We start from the raw sequence: 17,415 nt of genomic DNA on the forward strand, positions 1-17,415 counted from the left end.
AGATAATTTGCCCCATTCAATTTCTCCCTTTCTCCTCCCAATATATTTCTCTCTCACTGCTTAATTTCATTTTTTTTAAGATATGATCCCATCCTCTTCAATTCACTCTGTGTACTCTGTCTCTATGTGTGTGTGTGTGTGTGCATGTGTGTGTGTGTAATCCCACCCAGTACCCAGATACTGAAAAGTTTCAAGAATTACAAATATTGTCTTTCCATGTAGGAATGTAAACAGTTCAACTTTAGTAAGTCCCATATGACTTCTCTTTGCTGTTCACCTTTTCATGCTTCTCTTCATTCTTGTGTTTGAAAGTCAAATTTTCTTTTCAGCTCTGGTCTTTTCATCAAGAATGCTTGAAAGTCCTCTATTTCATTCAAAGACCAATTTTTCCCCTGAAGTATTATACTCAGTTTTGCTGGGTAGGTGATTCTTGGTTTTAGTCCTAGTTCCTTTGACTTCTGGAATATCCTATTCCATGCCCTTTGATCCCTTAATGTAGAGGCTGCTAGATCTTGTGTTATCCTGATTGTAATTCCACAATACTTGAATTGTTTCTTTCTAGCTGCTTGCAATATTTTCTCCTTGACCTGGGAATTCTGGAATTTGGCCACAATGTCCCTAAGAGTTTCTCTTTTTGGATCTCTTTCAGGTGGTGTTCTGTGGATTCCTTGAATATTTATTTTGCCCTCTGGTTCTAGAATCTCAAGGCAGTTTTCCTTGATAATTTCATGAAAGATGATGTCTAGGCTCTTTTTTTGATCATGGCTTTCAGGTAGTCCCATAATTTTTAAATTGTCTCTCCTGGATCTATTTTCCAGGTCAGTTGTTTTTCCAATGAGATATTTCACATTATCTTCCATTTTTACATTCTTTTGGTTTTGCATTGTGATATCTTGCTTTCTCACAAAGTCATTAGCCTCCATCTATGCCATTCTAATTTTTAAAGAACTCTTTTCTTCAGTGAGCTTTTGAATCTCCTTTTCCATTTGGCTAATTCTGCTTTTGAAAGCATTCTTCTCCTCATTGGCTTCTTGAACCTCTTTTGCCAATTGAGTTAGCCTATTTTTCAAGGTGTTATTTTCTTCAACATTTTTTTGGGTCTCCTTTAGCAGAGTGCTGATTTGTTGTTCATACTTTGACTTCATGTCTCTCATTTCTCTTCCCAGCTTTTCCTCCACCTCTCTAACTTGATTTTCAAAATTCTTTTTGAGCTCTTCCATGGCCTGAGCCCATTGGGTGGGCTGGGACACAGAAGCCTTGACATCTGTGTCTTTGCTTGATGGTAAGCATTGTTCTTCCTCATCAGAAAGGCAGGGAGGAAATGCCTCTTCACCTAGAAAGTAACCTTCTATAGTCTTATTTCTTTTCCCTTTTCTGGGCATTTTCCCAGCCAGTGACTTGACCTCTGAATATTCTCCTCACACCCACCTCACCTCCTGATCCTCCCAGCCAGCATTTGGGGTCTGAGATTCAAATGCTGCTTCCAGCCTTAGGGCTTTTGGCGGGGGCAGGGTTGCTATTCAGTGTGAGATTAAGTTCAGATGCTCAGGTCAGGGCAGGGCTGCCTCTCAGGCTCAGTTCCCTCAGGGGGTTTATGCACAGACCTTCCACAATGGATCCAGGCTCCTGCCCTCCCGGGGAGCCCCGGTCTGCTGCCGCCCCTCAGCCTCTGCCTCCCGAGGGGGCCCGAGCCATGGGAGCACCCCACTCCCCTCTCGACCCACCAAAGAGACTCTCTCACCGACCCCTGTCACCTGTGGGTGGAGGGACTTGTGTGGCCGCTGGAGATCCCGTCCCTGAACCCTGCTCGGCTCTGTTCCTCTTGGTGCCATGGCCGCAGCAGGTCTGGGCTGGGCTGGGCTCTGCGTCTGCAGCGTGACGGACTTTTTGCGAGAGGTTTGCAGGTCCCTCTGGAACAGAAATCTCCTTCGCTTCACTGTTCTGTGGCCTCACTGCTCCAGAATTCTCCATGAGTTACTTTATACCGATGTTGTATGGGTTGTGGGTTCGGTGCTATGTGTATGTGAGTCTTTCTACTCCGCCATCTTGGCTCTGCCCCAATAGTCTCCTTTCTTCCCCAAAGTATGTTCCCCATAAACCTGAGAAAGTTGTCAATAACATTATTTGCATTTTAAAAGTGAAAAAAAGAAGCTTACTAAAGTAAAGTGACTTGCCCAAATTCACCCAAATGGTAAATTTAAAAAACTCTAATTTCTGGTTCTTAGATCAGTGTCCCCTCTGCTGGGCAATACAATATCTCTAAGAGAAGAAGGAGATGATGAAAGAGGGAAAACTTTTAATGTGTTTTTCTTTCTTTTTAAACACAACTATTTTCTTGATTTCTTGCAATCAAATACTGCCAAATACATCATTTCCATTCATCCAAAATTTAAAACAAAGAAAATTCCTAGGGCATTTTTAAATGATGCATAACATTTTAATACAGCAAACAGAAAGTTAAAACTTAAGATGCACCCTGATTAATTATGTAAATTCATTATTTAAAAAAAAAGAAAACATTTCTCCTGATAGTCTTGAGGTTAACATCATGTTAGGAGTAGTGCAGAGTGGCATGTGTGAGATCATTTAGAAAGACATGTAACTGGCATGCTTCATTAGAATTAATAAATTGTGCGTAGCAAAATGTATGCAGTCAATGCATGGCAGAAAACATCTTTCTAATACAAGGTCACCTTTGGGAATGTTGTATTAATTTGATTTTGCATTATGTGTTATAGATTAATTATTGCGTATAAAATAACCCTGAAGTTAAAAGAAGGAAAATAACTGCTGCTTGACAAAGGTTATTCCAGGTAGCGCTATTTGATTTGAATCCAGAGAAACAGACCCTCGAGTGGTTAACATTTGCCACCTACAGCTTCTTTAGCCCTAGTCAATTCCTCTGTTGTGCTGTATGCTTCACAGTGACTGTCCCCTATGTTCTGGCTAGTACATTTCTCCTACACTGGTCAGTCACATGATCCTCCACCTGAATCCAACCGTCCCTAACTCTGTGGTTTTCCCTCTTTTTTCTTTTAACTGTATGATTTCTTCACCCCTGTCACCACCCTTGTGACCTTCCATTTAATTATTCATAAGTCCTTTCAGAATATCTTTGGAAAGTTCTAGATGTGGCAGTTTTGGAGACAGAAAGTCCATGGGACAAAGATTGGGGATAGGTATGTCTTTGGCTTTCCCTGTATTTGCTGCAAATTCCTGCCATTCTTCAATTTGAAAAGTCTATAAGCCAGAACCAAAGTGGAGTAAGTGTTAGTACATGATTTTTTGTTTGCAGATGATTGTGCACTCAATAAAGCCTCTGAAGTTGAGATACAACAAAGCATGGATCAATTCTCTGTTGCTTCTGTTAATTTTGGCCTAACAATTAATACCAAGAAAACACAGGTGCTCCCTCAGCCACCACTACATCATCTATATGTGGAATCATTGGTTACAGAAGAAGGAGAAGTTTTGAATGTGGTAGATAAGTTCACTTATTTGATAGTATATTTTCCAGGGATGTATACATTGATAATGAGGTTGAAGCATGCATTGCCAAAACTAGCTTAGTGTTTGGGAGGCTCTGAAGAAAAGTTTGAGAAAGAAGATGTATTAGACTGACTGCTAGACTGAAGATCTATAGAGCCATTGTGCTGACCTCATTGTTTTATGCCTGTGAAACATGGACAGTCTACCAGTACCATACCAAGGAACTGAATCACTTCCATTTGAATTGTCTTAGGAAGATTCTGAAGAGCACCTGGCACGATAAGTTACCAGACACTGATGTCCTCACTCGAACTGAACTATCAAGCATTCAAACTCTGCTCCAGAGAGTGCAACTCTGATGGGCTGGCCATGTTCAAATACAAAAGGTACACTTACTAAAAAGACTTTTATGGAGAACTCCCATGGAGTAGGTGATCACATGGTGGTCAGAAAAGGTAATACAAGGACACTCTCAAGGTCTCTCAAAAACTTTGGAATTGATTCTGTGGCATGGGAGACACTGGCACAGGATCACTCAGCATGATGTTCCCATATCAGAAAAGGTGCTGTGCTCTATGAGCAAAGAAAAATTGAAACAGCTCAAAGGAAACATAAGAAGTACAAATTTAGAATATCCACCCCAAATGTTCACATGGACTACCTGTGTCCATTCTATAGTAGAGTATTCCGAGCTCATATTGGCCTGATCAGCCACAGGCATACACATTGAAGCTTGACTTTATCATAGTGATGTCATTTTGGTCCTCTTCCAGAATGAAGGACAACAACCAACCATTTGCTGCAGATTTGTGCCCTGTAGAAGAGACTGAAGTAAACCCTGAAGGAGTTGACAGGCTCCATAAATTAGATTTTTCTACAAAATCAGCATCTAGATCCAATTCCTTTTTGAGTGTAGCCTTCTACACCCTGGTCTTTTCAGCACCAAGATGCTTGTTTTCTTTTCTCACCCTTTCATTGTCCACCACAAGAAACTCTACATGACACTTCAGATCAGCAATTTTAGTTGTCTGGCACTTCTATTGTTTTCTTATCTTTTGGGACTTTGCTACTAGAACATGGTTCTGTCCAGGGTTTCCTCTTCTGAAGGAGGAAAAGTAGAGGGACTACATTCCTGTTGAAGGGCCCTGGCACTACAGCATGACTAAATTGCTGAGACCTTGGTATACTTTGGCACTCAGACTCATCTTTGGTCAGTGGTTAGCCCACTGTCAAAAGATGAGGGCTTCCATCAGTAGTCTACTGGCTTTTTACCTTTCCTCCTGCTCTGCCCTTTTCTACCTCTCCCGAGTAAACAAGAGTTGTTTCTTGTGGCTATTCCTATTTGATTACAGTAATAACTGAGTGGGCCCTGACTGTGTCAGCTTCTTAGTTTCTATGCAATTGCCTTTTGGTGACACAAAATGTCTCTTCAAATTTCCCTACAGGTAGTGACCAGTTTGCTTTCCTGCTCTGCTAATGAGCCACGTTGAAGGGTCAGTTCATCACTTCTGTAGACGCAGAGGCAGGAAGGGTGGCTGTGGCCCAGCTCAAGGAGGGTTGGAGGTGGGTAGGGTTCAGACAGGCGGGGAGCTGAGTCATGCAGATGGCTCCTTGCAGATCAACATAGCTCTTATTTTCTCCACCCCCTTAAACTCTCCCCCAGTGTGTATATCTATACATATATGTGTACTTATATATACATGCATATATTTCTGTGGGTATGTATATACACATATACATGTATGTATAAGTATATATGCATTTATATATGTGTATATATGCATGCCTATGTATGCATACACATATATACATGCATGCAGATGGATAGACATTTTTCCTTGAATAGGTTAGTGATCTAGATGTGGGCATTCCCTCGTCTCCTACATAACACTAGCTATCTGTGCCTTCCCATCATGTGTGGCTCTTGCCCACATTTTGCAATAAACTAGCCATCAGAGGCCCACCCACTCAAACTACTGTTGATGCTTCTTGCCATTTCCTGACATAATGAAGATACTGATAAAGCACACAGTATTCACCCTGACTATCCTCCCTAAATGCTGATTCTTTACTCTAATTTATTGATTTTAATGTATTACAGCATCTTTTTAGCTACTACTTGATGCTCCATTGCACTTTGGGTGTTTCTCAATTTCAAGTCTTTAGAGACTGATATGTTCTACATTTTGTAGGAATGCAGCAACACTAGTAGAATATTGTTGTTTTAAAAAATATAGAGTTTTGTTTCAGAGAAGAGATACAGGTTATTAAAACAACATTGCAATTTTTCAAAGAAAATGCAATCCTTTTTCTTTCTCTTATTCAATTCTGGGTCAAACTCATTGTGTATGTGCAATTTCTAAGATATATTTATGGTATATGCATCATATATACACAAATACATATACACATGCACAATTGGTCATTTTAGTTCTTCAGAAAGTAAATTCTGGGTTTATGGGTCACAGTATTTTTTAAACACCAACTTTATTTTGAAAAATAGCTTACTCTAGTCTAGAAATATATTTTTTTATAATTAAGTTGAAGGGAAAGAGTCAAGTATGCTTCCAAATATTATTTAATATTGTGCTTTTAAATGAAAAAAGGGCTTTTCATTGGAAATAGTAGATTATAGGATCATAGATGTCAGAGCTAGAAGGAATTTTGGAAAACTGATTTTGTTGGGCTCATGACATCCAGGCATATAGAAACTTTTCAATTACACAAGTGGTTGTGTTTTGATCATTGATCAATATTGAGTGATCAATACAATATTAATTCTTAGATGTGTTCAGTTCTATCTTAGTTCAATTACTATCCTCTAGGACCCAATAAATTTTTTAAAAGTTCCATAAAACAGTTTTCACATAAAGTGGGTAATTTTCACCCTTAATAGTAAAAATCAGTCAGTAAGCATTTATTAAGCACCTTCTATGTTCCAGCATTGAGGTGAAGGGATAAGAGCTAAGGGTCAGGAAGAAATGATTCAGAACCCAGTCTGAACTCTGACACTTACTAACCTTGTGACCTTAGCTAAATGAATTAATTCTTCTCATATTCCATTTTGTTGTTACTGATGCTTGTTTGATGAAATCATAAGGTGAAGCACCTAAACACTAACCATCCAGGCAGTATGGTTAGCCTTGAAAACTGAATCATTTGAATAAAATTTTAAAACTAGTGCTACACAAATTTGATGAGTTATTTTAAAATCAGTGCCAGGTAGTGATAAGAATATTAATCAAAAGACAGAGATTTGAATCTTTGCTTGTACCACTAGCTCCATCTGTAGATTTCAACAAGTTTCTTTTTTTTTTAATCTCTCAGGAAGAGCCCATTAACATATCATTAATGTGACACAATTTAAATAGAAATTTGCTAAGGGTTCTTATAATTCTGACATCACACGATTCTGTTCTAAGTTTAGATACTCATGTGTGCATATGTACAAATAGTGGCTGTGAATACCTATATAATCATATTCAGCAAGCATTGCATGCCTATTATGTCCAAATTATTAAGCTAAGCTAGGCTCTGGCAATAGGAAGAAAAGACCATCAAGAAGGTTAAATTTCATTTTCCAAGGAAGTTACCATATTGTGGAAACATAATATAGAGGGACAACATTACCAACAATTGTGGAGATCATGACACTTTACTTGAGTTTGGAAGGGAGTCAAGAGTGTACTCCAGATAGTGATAATAGCTAGCTCAGAATCAGGAGATGGAGTATCAGCATTAGAAAATGATTAATAGTCCAGATGGTTTACAATATAAATTAGAATAATATTTAATAAGGCTAAAGAAAGTATGCATGTCAAATTTTAGAAGGCCTCAAATATTCAGCTAAGCATTTTTTATTTTATCTTCTAAGCAATAAGAAACTACTGGGTATTTCTGAGCATAGAATGTTTCAGTCAAACCCATCTTTGAAAGATAATTTTGGCAACCATTTGAAAGTTAAAATGAGAAGTTAAAGAGGAAGGAAATAGAAACTAGTTCAATTATCTAGGTGACAGGTGATGATACTTTTGTGAGTAGGCAGAAAGGAAATTAAGTGAATAAGAATATGGAGGTAGGGTCAACAAGACTCAATAACTGAGGGGCTGTATAACATAAGAGACAAGAAAGTTAAGAATCATTCTAAGTCTAAGAACCTGAGCAATTGAAAGAATAGTGGAAGGTCTCAAAGGAAAAAGGTAGTTTGTAGGAAAGGAAGCATCAATAAGGTGAAAGATATAATTGATTTTGGATGTATTGAGGTTGTAATGTCTACAGGACATAAATAAAATCATTTCATAGAGAGGTGATGATGTGTAACTGGAGCTCAGTAGAAAGTTGAACATATAATATGGTCAAATGTATTGAGGCAGGAATACCTGCATAGATATGATGCCCAAACTCATGGGAGATTATAAGGTTTCCAAGAAAACATTTTTTTAACAAGAGAAGTTACCCCAAAATAGAGCCCTGAGGGACACCAATGCTAAAGAGGCAGGAGAAGTATAATGTCACCTGTCTATCATACGTTAATCTCTGGATATATTTCAAGTCTTGGATTTAGGGAGACCTAATGCCTTTCCTCTGAAATCATCAGTCTAACCCTTCTCTAGACAAGATGTAGATTTTTAATTTATTTTTTCTATTTTTTGCAACATAAACAACTACAAAGAAGTAGCAAATACCATCTTGATCCACATTCCAACATCAAAGAGAAGAAAGCATTTAAACATACTTGAATCAAAACTAGGAAAAAATTGGAACCTAAATCTCTTTGCATTGTCTTCTGATCTTGTTCATGCTTCCTTGTTTTCTATAAAAAATGGTCAGTACCTGGATCTTACATATTTGTTAATAGCAATAGCTCCCACTTATTTCATGCTTTAGCATTTACAAAAATATTTTTATCAAAGCAATACATAAGAGTTAGGACAGTGAGTATTATAACTTCTGTTTTATATTAGGCTAAAAGAAATTGTCATTTTTCCAAGGTCACGCAGCTAGTCAAATAGCCAGGTTAGATCATCCGTCTTTATGGAGAGGAGTGGGAAGATGAGGTAGTTGAACTGGGTGGGGGGAGAGGGTCATAGATGTGAAATTGAGCTAGGTAGAGTAATCAATGAATATCCTTGAGCAATATACACAGACTACAAAGGCGTTCTATCAAACACTTTGTTTAAATTTATTTGTTCTCTTTAGTTTGGAGTATTATTCTAAGACAGCTGGAGTTTACTGCTTTCAATTAGAGAATTCAGTTCATTTTTTCCTACCCCATCATAAAGCCTCACAGTCCCCAAACATTGGTTGACTATCAAAAATCTGTAAGATATCTCACTAGATAAGATTTCCTAACATTGTACTCTCTGTAGAAGGGTAAAATGCAGACCTGGGATAGCAGTGAGAGAAACTACACACACAAATCATAACTTTTTATTTCTTTGTTCTACTGTAGTCTAATATTTTATATAATTCAGTAAACCACATAGTTTCTCTGTGATAAATGTGACAGCATTTTTCCTCCCTCTCTCCTTCTTTACCATTCTCATATCCCAGCCCCCATGACCAGAATTCTAGCTCAGCTAACAAGTATCTCACCCAGGACAGAAACCCTTTGTTGATTCCAGAGCTTTCTGATACCAGGCTTTCTGATTCCAAGAACCTTGATATTTGCCTTAAATCCTTTTGCCTTACAAGCACAAACAAAATTCAGTGCATCCAACTCAGCACTGGGGTGTTTACAAATATAAATAAGCAACTTCTTATTTTATCTAGGGGCTTCAATTAATTGCAGGAGATAAGAAGTACACAGACAAATACCATTAATATTATAGAATGACAAGTATATCAGAGAAGCACAAAGTTATTTGAGAACAGAGGAAGGGTTGATCACTTCTAGGCAGAAGCCATCATCAACATGTAGAGTTCGAACCAAGCCTGAAAATAAGGACAGAATATAGATGCTCTGCAGAGTAGATATTAATCTGAAACTGTTGATTTTCTGTACCTAGTGCTGGACCTGAAGCAAGGCATACTTTAATTTAAATCCAACCCCAGAGACTTCCTAGTTGTGTGATCCTGGGCTAGTCACTTAACTTTTTTCTGAGATTCTTCTAGCAGAAAACGAACATTATGATAGCGTTTATGTCCAAGAGTTGCTGTGAGAACCGAATTAAGTGACTATACAACTCTCTGCTAATCTTTTTAACACCCTATGCAAATATTAGCTACTATTATTTATAGTTTGGGAACTATGTCTGGCTCTCAGTATTCTATCCCATCAATGGATTTATTTTATCAAATGATCCTATATATAAATCAGATCATAACTGTTGTTGAACAACTAAGCAAGAAATCGATTGATGAATATTTTTAATATCATTATAATGAAAGTTTTCTTAATTTCAAAGCACATTATTGCATGTGATCCTTCAGAAAAATCATTACATTGAGAAGTAGATTAAACTTATATTTACATTTTGTGAGCTGTGGGCACTTTATTGGCCAACGGAGACTGTAAATTACGTTCCATTATGTGTATGAAGCACAGAACTTAGTTCTGAAAGAAGGATAATTATAGATCACTGGACTCATTCATCTTCCAGGGCAGGGGGAAATGGATTCCAATATCCCAAATGTGAAGATCTGACTTTTTATTTTAACCCTATAATGCCATGATTGCTATCCATATGAACAACTGATGATCATCAAGGTTTGCTGGGCCTTTTTTCACCTTACAAATGATGTGTGCAAATTTCATGAACCCTAATGTCCTATTCCTTGGTCTATAGGAACCTCTGCTTCTCTCTCCAAGGGGGAAATCAATTCTTCCTTCTTAGGCCACTGTGAGCAATAAGAGTCAATCATTCTTCATGGCAGTAGGTCATTTATTCATTCAGCAGTTAGCAACTATTTATTATGCATCTGTATGCTTCAAGGCCTAGACTAAGGTCTGGTGAAGCTAAATACAAAACAGCTTCTCCTTTCAAGGAAATGACCATCTAATGGTCATTGAGTCTACTACTGGGCTAGTTTCCTTTTTTATAAAATGAGGAAGTTAACCTAGACCATTCTGAAGACCAATTCTATCTCTGAAACCTATGATCTTTTTATCTTAAAGCCCATCGAAGTAGTTAGAAAAGGAAGAAAGCATAAAATGCCATAAGATGATTGGGAAGGGAAAATTTATTTTCTTTTTTTTTTATTTTTTATTTTTATTTCTTAATGTTTAACAATCACTGCCATACAATTCAGATTTTATCCCCCCACCTACTCCCCACTACCCCCCTCCCTCCCCACAACTGCATACAATTCTGTATAGATTCTACATATACTTTCCTATTGAGTATATTTTCACTATAGTCATACTATGTAGTCAGACTAAAATAAATGAAAGAAATCGTATAATAAATCAGAACATGATACACAAACACATACACATACACAAACATGATCTGCTACATTTTGTGAGTGACTTCCATATTTCTTTCTCTGAGTGTGGAAGGCATTTTGCCTTGAGAACAACCTTTGGGATTTTTTTTTTTTATAAGAAGTTTTTGCGTTATTACAAAAATCCAAGTCTACCAGAAAAAAACTCTCGCACACTGTGGTTGTTGCTGTACACAAAGTTTTCCTGGTTCTGCTCCTTTCACTCAGCATCAGGTCATATAAGTCCTTCCAGGCCTCTCTGAAGTCTTCTTGTTCATCATTTCTTATGCCACAATAGTACTCCATTACATTCATATACCATAATTTATTCAGCCATTCCCCAATTGATGGACATCCCCTTGACTTCCAGTTTTTGGCAACTACATAGAGTGCTGCTATAAATATTTTTGTACATGTGGGACCCTTTCCCATTTTTATGATCTCTTGGGGATATAGTCCTAGTAGCGATATTGCTGGGTCAAAGGGTATGCACATTTTTGTAGCCCTTTGGGCATAGTTCCAAATTGCTCTCCAGAATGGTTGGATGCGCTCGCAGCTCCACCAACAATGAATTAGTGTTCCAACTCTCCCACATCCTCTCCAGCATTTATCATTTTCTTGTTCTGTCATGTTTGCCAATCTTATAGGTGTGATGTGGTACCTCAGAGTTGTTTTGATTTGCATCTCTCTAACCAATAGTGATTTAGAGCATTTTTTCATATGATTATAGATAGCCTTAACCTCTTTCTCTGAAAATTGCCTGTTCATATCCTTTGACCATTTATCAATTGGGGAATGACTTGTATGATTATACATTTGGGTCAGTTCTCTATATATTCTAGAAATGAGGCCTTTATCCCCGAGCTTAGCTGTAAAAATTCTTTCCCAATTTACTACATCCCTCCGGATTTTGGTTGCATTGGGTTTGGTTGTGCAAAAACTTCTCAGTTTAATGTACTCAAAGTTATCCATTTTGCATTTCATAATGCTTTCTATCTATCCTTTAGTAAAGAATTCTCCCCTTCTCCATAGATCTGATAAATACATTATTCCTTGCTTCTCCAGTTTATTCATGGTATCAATCTTTATACCTAAATCATGTACCCATTTGGACTTTATTCTTGTGTACGGTGTCAGGTATGGGTCTATGCCTAATTTCTACCACACTGTTATCCAGTTTTCCAAACAATTTTTGTCAAACAGTGAGTTCTTATCCCAGAAGCTGGGGTCCTTGGGTTTATCAAACAGAAGGTTGCTATATTCCTTGCCTACTGCATCTTGAGTGCCAAGTCTATTCCACTTGTCTACCTCTCTGTTTCTTAGCCAATACCAAGTGGTTTTGATAATTGCTGCTTTATAGTACAGTTTGAGGTCTGGTAGCGCTAGGTCACGTTCCCAAGCATTTCTTTTCATTAGTCCCTTTGATATTCTGGACCTTTTGTTTTTCCAAAGGAATTTTGATATTATTTTATCCAGCTCTAGAAAGTAATTGTCTGATAGTTTAATTGGTATGGCACTAAATAAGTATATTAATTTAGGTAGAATTGTCATTTTTATTATATTAGCACGGCCTACCCATGAGCAACTAATGTTTTTCCACTTACTTAAATCTGACTTTATTTGTGCAAAAAGTGTCTTGTAATTGTGTTCATATAATCCCTGGGTTTCTTTTGGCAGGTAGACTCCTAAGTATTTTATACTGTCTACCCTAGCTTTAAATGGGATTTCTCTTTCTATCTCTTGCTGTTGGACTTTGTTGCTAATATATAGGAACGCAGAAGATTTGTGTGGGTTTATTTTGTAACCTGCAACTTTGCCAAAGTTGTTTATTAATTCAAGTAATTTTTTACTTGAATCTCTGGGATTCTCTAGGTAAATTATCATATCATCTGCAAAGTGTGATAACTTAGTTTCTTCTTTGGCTGTTCTTATTCCTTGAATATCTTTATCTTGTCTAATTGCTACAGCTAACATTTCTAGTACCATATTGAATAATAGTGGTGATAATGGACAACCTTGTTTCACCCCTGATCTTATTGGGAATGTATCTAGCTTATCCCCATTGCATATAATGCTTGCTAAAGGTTTTAGATAGATACTGCTTATTATTTTATGGAAAGTTCCCTTTATTCCTACGTTCTCCAGTGTTTTTAATAGGAATGGGTGTTGTATTTTGTCAAAAGCTTTTTCTGCATCTATTGAGATAATCACATGGTTTTTGTTAGCTTTGTTGTTGATGTGATCGATAATGCTAATCGTTTTCCTAATATTGAACCAGCCCTGTAGTCCTGGTATGAATCCTACCTGATCATAATGTATTAATCTCGTGATAAGATGCTGTATTCGTTTTGCTAAAATCTTTTTTAAAATTTTTGCATCTATATTCATTAGGGAAATTGGTCTATAATTTTCTTTCTATGTTTTGTCTCTTCCTGGTTTGGGTATCAAAACCATATTTGTATCATAGAAAGAATTTGGGAGGACTCCTTCTGCCCCAATTTTCAAAAATAGTGTATGTAGTATTGGAATTAACTGTTCTTTAAATGTTTGATAGAATTCACTTGTGAATCCATCTGGCCCTGGAGATTTTTTCCTAGGGAGTTCATTGATGGCTTGTTCAATTTCTTTTTCTGAGATGGGGTTGTTTAAGTATTCAACTTCCTCTTCTGTTAATCTGGGCAATTTGTATTTTTTAAAATATTCATCCACCTCATTTAGATTATCGAATTTGTGGGCATAAAGTTAGGCAAAGTAGTTTCTAATTATTGTTTTAATTTCCTCCTCATTGGAGGTGAGTTCATCCCTTTCATTTTTAATATTAGTAATTTGATTTTCTTCTTTCTTTTTTTTAAGCAGATTGACCAAAGGTTTATCAATTTTGTTAGTTTTTTCATAAAACCAACTATTGGTTTTATTTATTAATTCAATAGTTTTCTTAGTTTCAATTTTATTAATCTCTCCTTTAGTTTTCAGTATTTCTAATTTGGTGTTTCCTTGGGGATTTTCAATTTGTTCTTTTTCTAGCTTTTTCAACTGCAAGCCTAAGTCATTGATCTCCTCTTTCTATATTTTATTTATGTAAGCATTCAAAGATATAAAACTTCCCCTAATAACTGCTTTTGCAGTATCCCATAAGTTTTGGTATGTTGTCTCACTATTGTCATTCTCTTGAATGAAATTGTTGATTGTTTCTATGATTTCTTCTTTAACCCAACCCTTCTTTAGAATTAGATTATTTAGTTTCCAATTGATTTTTGGTTTCTCTTTCCATGGCCTTTTATTACATGTAATTTTTAATGCATTATGATCTGAAAAGGATGCATTGATTATCTCTACCTTTCTGCACTGGATTGTGAGATTTTTATGTCCTAGTACATGGTCAATTTTTGTAAATGTTCCATGTACCGCTGAGAACAAGGTATATTCCTTTCTATTCCCATTTAATTTTCTCCAAAGATCTATCATATCTACCTTATCCATAGTTTTATTTACCTCCTTAACCTCTTTCTTGTTTATTTTGAGGTTGGATTTATCGAGTTCAGAGAGGGGGAGGTTGAGGTCCCCCACTAGTATGGTTTTGCTATCAATTTCTTCCTGCAAATCCCCCAACCTCTCCTCTAAGAATCTGGATGCTATACCACTTGGAGCATACATGTTTAGTAATGATATTGCTTCATTGTCTATGGTGCCTTTTAGCAGGATATAGTTTCCATCCTTATCCCTTTTGATTAGATCTATTTCTGCTTTTGATTTGTCTGAGATTAGGATTGCTACTCCTGCCTTTCTGACATGAGCTGAGGCACAATATATTCTGCTCCATCTTTTGACCTTTATCCTATGTGTATCCCCCCGTTTCAAATGTGTTTCTTGTAAGCAGCATATTGTTGGATTATGGCTTTTAATCCATTCTGCTATCCGTCTCCGTTTTATGAGAGAGTTCATTCCATTCACATTCACAGTTATGATTACAATCTGTGTATTTCCCTCCATCTTCTTTCCCACCATTTGTGCTTTTAGCTCTCCCATCTCCCTTCCCCTCCTCAATAGTATTCACTTTTCACCCCCTCCTCCTGCAGCCTTCCCCTTCTTCTTTTAGCCCCCCTCCCTTTTACTCCCCTTTACTCTTATTGCTTCTTCCCTCCCTTTTAGCCACCCTCCCTTTTCTTCCCCCTTCCCCTCCTACTACCTATAGAGGTAGTTAGGATTATCTACTTAAGATTATTGTTCCCTCCTTTAAACAAATCTGATGTGAGTACCTCTCAAACAATGCTCTTCTCCCTCCCCTCCTTCCCTCTACTATAGTTTTGTACTTCTTCCTGTGATATAATTTGCCATTTTCTGCTTCCCCCTTTTCACACCTCCTATTTCAATCCCTTCTCATACTTAAATCATATTTTTGACATGACATCATTTACTTTATGCCCGTTCCCTCTACATATATCCCTTTTATCATAATAGCTGCACAGTTCTCAAGATTAACAGGTATCATCTTCCCTTATAGGGAGGTAAACAGTTTGCCCTAATTGAGTAGCAAGTTTTTGTTTTTGTTTTTTTCCCCTCTGTTACCTTTTTATGATTCTCTGGAGACCTGCGTTTGAAGATCAAATTGTCTATTGAGTTCTGGTGTTTTGGTGAGGAAGTTCTGGAAATCCCTTATTTCGTTGAATGACTTTCTCCTTGCCTGAAATGTTATGCTGATCTTTGCTGGGTAGTTGATCCTTGGTTGAAGTCCCAACTCCTTTGCCTTACGGAATATTGGGTTCCAATTCTTTCGAACTTTTAATGTAGAAGTTGCAAGGTCCTGTGTGATCCTGACTGTGTGTCCTTGATATTTGAATTGTTTCTTTCTGGCTGCTTGTAGTATTTTCTCCTTCACTTGATAGCTCTGGAATTTGGCAACTATATTTCTTGGGGTTTTGAGTTTGGGATCCCTTTCGGGAGGGGAACGGTGGATTCTTTCGATGACTATTTTGCCCTCTGAGTCTAGTACTTCTGGGCAGTTTTCTTTGATGATTTCCTGGAAGATATTGTCCAGACTCTTTTCTTCATCATGGGTTTCTGGCAGGCCAATAATTCTTAAATTTTCTCTCCTGGATCTATTTTCCAGGTCAGTTGTTTTTCCAATTAAATATTTTACATGTTCTTCTATCTTTTCATTCTTTAGATTTTGTTTGACTGATTCTTGTTGCCTCATTGAGTCATTAGTTTCTACTTGCCCAATTCTAATCTTCATCGTATTGTTTTCTTCAGTTAGCTTTTGCATCTCCTTTTCCATCTGACCAATTTTTCCCTTTAAGGAGCTATTTTCTCAATTTAATATTTGTACTTCTTTTTCCATTCGACCAATTTTCCCAGTTAGGTTTTGGGTTTCCTTTTCCATCTGATCAATTTTCCCAATTAGGTTTTGGGTTTCTTTTTCCATTTGATTAACTCTTCCTTTTAGGGAATTATTCTCTCCAGTTAATTTCTGAACTTCCTTTTCCATTTGTTCAATTTTCCTTTTCAGAGTGTTGTTCTCACCAGTGAATTCTTTTTTTATAATTTTAAAATCATTGGCCAGTTTTTCTTTTATATCCTTCGTCAGATGTTCCAGGTAATCTAGTTGTGCTTGCGAGAAATTCATAGTCCCATCTGAGGTTTCAGATGGAAGTACAGTCTCAGCTCTGACCTCTTTGGTGTTTGTGTTTTGGTCCTTATCCCCATAGAAAGATTCTATGGTTTTTTCACTTTTCATCTGCTTTTTCCAATTCATGATGTTGGCTGAGTGTTGTAGCTTCTGGTTCTTTCAGTCAGAAGGTATAGATCTTTAAGTTGAGCTGATGTGTGTCTAGGCTAAAAGCAGGCTTTTTTTTTTTGTTTCCCAGATCAACCCAGGGGTTAGCTTGTTAGGTGTGTGGGAGGGGTGGTCTGGTCTCAGGAGATCTCCTCAGCTGACTTGAGGCAAAGGCAAGGTCAGGGGATGGTGATCCCAGCTTCCCTATTGTCTTCCCTTTTCCCCTGGAAGGCTGGGGCACGCCTAGAAGCTAATGCGTGTTCCCGCCCCTCCTGGGGCTTGACTCCCGGCACTGAGGCTTCCTGGGTCTCAGTGCAAATTTTCTCTGCCCTGCGTCGTTTATCCTTCCAGATCGCCTCCGCCACAGTAGGAATAATCCCGCTTTGCTATTTTTCTAGCCTCTGGTGTTATGAGACTATTTGCCCCCTTCTGCTGTTCCCGCTGATCCAGGATTTATCTGGGGAAGAATTTTATGGTTCTTTCATGGTCATCAGGGGGGAGGAGAGAGCATTTACTGATCACTCCGCCATCCTAGCTCCTGGAAGTTCAAGTAGGTGACTTACCGAAGTTTAGTCTTCAGGCTTTAGGTTTCAAGGGCTGCTGTGCTGATATCTGGCTTTCAGCGGCTCTCACCAGCTCAGTTTGGCCTGTCTCCTGCTCCGCTGGTTTCGCCTGCCACTCTTGGGCTTCTCAGGTCCTTTCCACCCTGCTGCTCTGACCACGCTGCA

At 37.7% G+C, this 17,415-nt stretch overlaps 1 pseudogene; it reads right to left on the bottom strand.

The window, feature by feature from the left end:
* Positions 1-3,084: 3,084 nt before the first annotated feature.
* LOC140519847 (nuclear receptor-binding factor 2 pseudogene) lies at positions 3,085-5,088 on the bottom strand (annotated as a pseudogene).
* Positions 5,089-17,415: the final 12,327 nt, after the last annotated feature.

Source organism: Notamacropus eugenii, chromosome 1 (genome assembly GCF_028372415.1).
Source record: "Notamacropus eugenii isolate mMacEug1 chromosome 1, mMacEug1.pri_v2, whole genome shotgun sequence".
Classification (NCBI taxonomy): Eukaryota; Metazoa; Chordata; class Mammalia; order Diprotodontia; family Macropodidae; genus Notamacropus; species Notamacropus eugenii.